Source organism: Papaver somniferum, chromosome 9 (assembly GCF_003573695.1).
Source record: "Papaver somniferum cultivar HN1 chromosome 9, ASM357369v1, whole genome shotgun sequence".
In the NCBI taxonomy this organism is placed as follows: Eukaryota; Viridiplantae; Streptophyta; class Magnoliopsida; order Ranunculales; family Papaveraceae; genus Papaver; species Papaver somniferum.
Genome location: NC_039366.1, coordinates 134,132,277 through 134,138,450, shown reverse-complemented (window position 1 = coordinate 134,138,450; position 6,174 = coordinate 134,132,277). Strand labels below are relative to the sequence as shown.

The 6,174-nt window shown below is 34.3% G+C and overlaps 1 long non-coding RNA gene across 4 annotated transcripts; it reads right to left on the bottom strand.

The window, feature by feature from the left end:
• Positions 1 to 342: 342 nt before the first annotated feature.
• LOC113309114 lies at positions 343 to 3,511 on the bottom strand. Of its 4 annotated transcripts, XR_003340331.1 has the most exons (3): positions 2,953 to 3,511; positions 2,732 to 2,826; positions 343 to 2,617 (listed from the first exon to the last, which is right to left on the bottom strand). It is a non-coding gene; the product is annotated as an uncharacterized LOC113309114 (long non-coding RNA). The 4 variants fall into 4 exon arrangements; XR_003340330.1 differs by having other exon boundaries at positions 2,732 to 3,511; XR_003340328.1 differs by having other exon boundaries at positions 343 to 2,826.
• Positions 3,512 to 6,174: the final 2,663 nt, after the last annotated feature.

The window sequence follows — 6,174 nt, the reverse complement described above, 5'->3', positions numbered from 1 at the left end:
CTCTGCACGGTTCTTTTGATGTGGCAAATGGCACAGGATCATTTGCTACCGATGACGGTCGTCACAATTTAGTACACATGTGTGCCATGATTTTTCATTCTTGCCACGATCATAGCCGTGGCAAAAGGTGACTTCAAAGTTTTTATTATACATTCTGTTTATTATGGCTTTCCACAGTTTGATTTAAAGGTGACTTCAAAGTTTTTATTATACATTCTGTTTATTATGGCTTTCCACAGTTTGATTTTTAGAAAGTGCCGACACTTCATACAAAAATCATTCACCAATAGTCAAGCATGAAAAATATTAAGAGCTTAAGTTCATTCATTATAGAAAATCAAATACATCCAGAAGATTCAAATATAAATTATTAAGCTGTCAAATTACATAATCGTCAATTCGACATGAAACAAAACAAAAACATGACTTGACATACGGTACTAGAATTAGAACAGTTTCAGGTGTGAATATGCACTGAAAACAAGATTAACATTTTCCCCTGAACTTTAAGAAGTACTAATAAGACATACATCCCTTTTGTCTTTAACCTTGAATCGAGGATATAAAGGGGAATACATGAAATCTTCACTTCGCATTTTAGCATAAAAAGATAAAGATCAACCACCTTATCTGCCACCTGAGCTTACCATGGAAGTAGCCGTAATCAGTAAAATGCATTCAACCCTTTCTATACCACTTCATGATGTCACTCCAACCAAATCCCGATAAGTCTACAACATACACTTTGTAATTGTTAGCAAACTTTGGTATGCTGCGTCTGCTCACATGGTAACTGGCATACCTGAACTATACATTACAAGATTATACAACCAAAATCAGTCCTTAAACAGTAAGTAGGTACAATGAGTCAATCACTAACCAAAAACTAATCCATCTATTTATAGATAAGGTGATGTTAAGTTATGACTTCAGAACAAACTCTAGAAGTTGCAATTTTTTCATAGCAAAATCAGAAAGAATCAGCGATAGCATTGGCTCCCATAAATTCATTGAAGCTCTGTAAATAGAGATGCGCTCTTCTACGTTCAAATAGTCTGCATATATTTACTCATCCATAAGCAATTTTAAGGAAATGAAAAATAAAAATATGAACCTCCAGTGAAATCTGAAAGCACTGAAACCATGGATTAAGACAATCAAAGTTCTCTGTGATCTCTCCAAGTCCGAAAGTTGTAGCCTTATGGGTTTAAAGGTAGCATTTGTATCCTTACATACCTCAATTATAAAAGGAAACTTTAATGACTACTTGAATATCCTAGAGAACATAAATCTGGAATACCAAAAACTTACAACATTGAAATACATAGAAGATGAGTATATCTACCTTGAACGGGACCATCAATAGCTAGAGAAGAACCAACAATTTATTTGCATGCAACAATAATTCTTTTGTCCCCCAAAGTATACCCTCAAGACTTGTCCGACACTCGGCCAGCAGTCTAAAACCACCAATCAAAATCAGTATATACGCCAACTTAGAATGAGAACTAGTATTTTCTATTGGAACAAAAATCTAAAAAGTTTGGAACTTGTACTAAGGAATTTCTGATTCCTTCTTCTGAATGAAGTGTAAGACTGAAGAACCACTTTATTTACTTTGAGAGGCATATATATTTTTTGAAAGGGTGAATTAATGTATCACACGAGAGAGTTGCAAGTTGAACACGGCTGAAATATATGTTTGTTGCAACAGATGCACCAGGTGTACGTACTCTGCAAAAAATAAAATAATGCTGATACGAGTTGAGACTTAAGAGGCAATACAGGGAAAACGACATGTTTTTTGATGCGGAAATAAAATCAATCTAGAGAAGATTAAAGTACGACTATAACCAAACATGTGTCCATAGATTACATACATACCTTGGATATGTACAAAAGGATCACAAGTATATAATTGTCAAAAGATGAAAAACCTTGATGGCATGTTGGTGGACAGCCACTGGAAGGACATTGAAGAGAGTATTTCTGACTGCAGTTTAGATCTATTTTAAACTTCCACTAGTAGCTTAGCTCATTGACAAGTGTTTTTTCCTTGTCTGTAGACCTATACTAAAGAAGCCAGGAAGTTAACACCCGCTTTCCACCAACTGATATAAGCAACAACTGATTGTCCCTATCATCTAGACTGGATCCACACTCTTGAGTTATGTAGGTATGATCTACTGCAGCAAAGTACTTCTTTGACACAAAACTGATTGACCTTACTTCTGACCCCCTAAATGTTCTCCTAACAACTTTGATGCAAACAGACATTCAGAAGCAGGGGTATGCCTGTATCACGATTCTCCTACCAGCTCAAGATCATACATAAGTGTAGATGAAGATTATTGGAGGCATCAAAATTTTTGTATCTGAGACCCTTGGAGTAATTGGACTTAATAAAAGAACAACATTTGTACCTTGTCAGTCTGACTGTTTCGGCTTCACAACCTATTGCAAGGCAGCTCAATCGATTTGAGTGACTGCTAATTCCATTTGTATATGTTTTTAATTCAATAGAGACAAAAAACAAGGAGTGTATCTCTCACCCATGATATTGCATATGCAGAATGCTAGTAAGCAACAAAAGTCTATGAATATGAATTGTTTGATCCTGAAAGACATTACTGTAAATAATAAGATTACAATAATAGGAAAAAGGTAATGGTAAAAATAAACAGGAAATAAAATTTGAAAACAAAAAGGAGGTAAATTGACAAAGTACTACATGGTGATGCCAACTCAGACGACAGCATATTACAATGGAAGTACTGTTGTTCCTAAAGTTTCAAAGAATCATCTCCAGAAATAACTGTATATCCACTATCAATGTAAAGCAAAAAGGAAAACACAACAAAAAAAGATCAGCATTCAAATTGCATAAATCATAACAATAACCCATGAGTACATACAGTAGATGGTACGCAAAAATAAATGAAAACCCCATACCTGTAATTTCTCTAGAAAACTCATCCCCCTAATCTTTACGATGTTCTTCATATTTTTCTGAAGAAATTTAAGAAGAACCAACACCATCGACCTTCTTCTCTTCTGCCTTTAAAATCAAATCCAGCAATTACCAAATCCCACCAATCTTTATTGAGAAAATTAAACTAATACCGATTAAATTCAAAATAACTTGAAAATCATCAAATTAAATTGCCAAACATAAAAATGGAACAATCTAGAGTTTTCGGAATCCTTTACCCATATGAAATTTTAGTATCTAGGATTCGTAATATAATCTTATCAAGTTTTCGTTCAAGAAGAAAATGAAGAAGAGATGAGGAAACTCGAAACGATTGGTTCAATTTTGATGGTTTTTAGGGGGGAACACCAGTTAGGGTTTAAAAATGAAAAATTGAGAACAAAGTGGGAATGATTCTTTTGTAGGATTGGAACAATGGAGTAGAAGATGAAGCATTGAAGTAGGTTAAGGATTTTCTGACCACGGAAAAGGAAAAGAACTATATGGTGGTTTCAGGTCGAAGGTAGTGGGAGTAGAAGAAGGAGAGAAGGGGGGACTGGGGAAGGCTTACTTTATCTTTCAATTAAAAACGTGGGCCAAATTTTGGCGCTTATAATATGGGCAGTTCGTTCCATATATAGCCACGACAAGGTGTAGCAAAAGCCCACTAGTTCCCACGACTTACTCTGCCGTGACTAAAATGCCATAGATATGTTCATAACTTACTATTGTAAGCCCGTAGCAGATACCCTACAAGCCGTGGCAAATGAATGATCTATTGCCACGCGCTTAGCCAAGTCGTGGCAATACGTCATCATTAGCCACGACTAATAAGAATCCGTGGCAAGAAGCCTGTGACTAAAATTCGACATTTTTGTAGTGTGGGACAACGGAGGAAGCAACTTTTCATGATTGTGGTAAATGAATTAATTATTTTATTGACTTTTTGCATAGATTTAATTGTTTTATGATTTCTATTAATTACTTGTTATTTTGTCTGATGTCGCATGCTTAGTTTAAATTACTTTTGATGCATCATGCTTACAACTTATAAATAATGTGAAATCTATTTTTGGCAAAGAATTAGAGTCACAACTTCTTTTGTTTGAGCTATATTGTCTAGAGTTAATGACTGAACCACTATAATATTAAAAGTAGTGAAATCCTGCGTCTCAGTGCCTCTTCATCTTGTCACAATAATTTGTATATTTTTGCTAGTTTAAGTATTTTTGTTTATTAATTCTTAAAATCAATCTCATCAAGTCCGAGTGAACGACAACCTTCTTACCACTATCTAAAATTCGATGAGTAGGCTAGTGTCTGCAGCGGCTTAATACAATGTGTGTTCAATCTGGACTAGGTCCCGGGGTTTTTATGCATTTGCGGTTTCCTCGTTAACAAAACTTCTGGTGTTTGTGTTATTTCTTTTCTGCATTATATTTTGTTATATAATTGAAATATCACAGGTTGTACGTTGAATCGATCAATTGGTAAATCCCACCTTTGGCTGTTGATTGAAATTGATTGATCCTTGAACATTGGTCATTGGTACCGTTGAAGTTATTTCTCTTGTATTCAATCAGGCTCGCAAATTTCTATTTGTTTGAGTGAGGATTGAATCGAGAAATTGAGATCTCTTTGATATACTTTTTATTAAGATTGAGTCTAACTGTCTAGTTGATTCTCTTAAAAGTATATCGGAGTTAGTCTATACAGATCGCTAAGCGAAATATTGGGTGAGATACCCCCGCTTTTTCAAATATACTAAGTAAAAGGTATCCCTTGATATCTAAGATCAATAATCCATAAATCTTGAATAGTGTTGTGAATAAATCTAGTGACTTTGGTAGTATTATCATTACCATCCTGTTTTTCATCAATAAGCATAATAAAGTTAAAATCGCCAATAATTATCCAAGGATATTATTGGCAGCACTAAAACTATTGATATGATTCAATTGATTATACTTATCAACATCAGATAAATCACCATACATGCATATAAAGTTCCAAAAAATTTCATAATTGTCATGCACACAAAAAATGCAAATATTATGTTTAAAACTAATGAAATCAATTTTTAAGTTATTATGCCAAGCAATGAGCATTCCACATTTTACACCAATTCAAGGAACTAAAAACCAATCCTCAAACCTGACTTTTCTAGCAAGTTTTTCCATTCTATCGCAGTCAGCCTTAGTTTCATAAAGAAAAATCATGTATGGGTTAGAGTGTTTTAGTAAGTAATTAAGACGATTTCTGGTCAGAGGGGACTAATTCCTTGCACGTTCCAAGCTAGAAGTTTATGTTTATGATTTTGCAAAAAAGATATTCTAAGAAGTAAGCAGATCAAAAAGAAGAACATATTATATAATTAACACAAAATAGGGATAAATAACTAGAAAGCCAGAGATAATGATTATTAAAAAATAAAACCGAATAAATAAATACTTGATAAAAACAAAGAAAATGCAACGCTTAAAGTGTTTCACCAAACTAAATCGAGTAAGCTAATAAAACAAATTCAGGAAATGTAATAAATAAAATCGATTCAATGAAAGATTAAGACTAACCTGATTGATGAAGTTGTCTAGAGTTTTAGCATATACCTCCACAGCATTGGCAGCAGAAATTTGGCAGTGATCTTTGGGTATATCATCCTTACAAATCAAGCCAACGGTACTATTAGAAATTTCACTCTTTTCAAGAAGCTTTTCAGGAACAAAGTCATATAGAGGATTAACCCAAAATCATTGTTTCTAGGAGTATCTTCATTGTTTTTTGTTACTTCGTTAGCTAACTTGACTAAAGAAACGTTAATATCCTTGTTTAAAGCTTCAAAATCCATCTACTCAGCAGCTATGTCCTCGGTCCTTCTTCTTTTAATTCCTCTTTCACCTTAAGTGGATCTATGCATGACGTTATAATAAGATTGAGAAGCCACGGGAGAATTAGGTGGGTCAACAGCATCAATCCCCAATATATCATTCTCAATATTATTTGGAACTACTTGAGCCTGACCATCCATGTGTTTATGGGTAAAAACTGTTTTTGCTGGTTTTGGTTAATTTGGGTGTGTGGATGAGAAACGAGCCTAAACCTTAAACAAATGCACTGCACGTGAGTAGTTTAGATTCAAGAGATCAATCCGTACAATCCTGACCTAAACCAAGAAATGGCCGTTCCAGGCTTGCTTCAGTCAC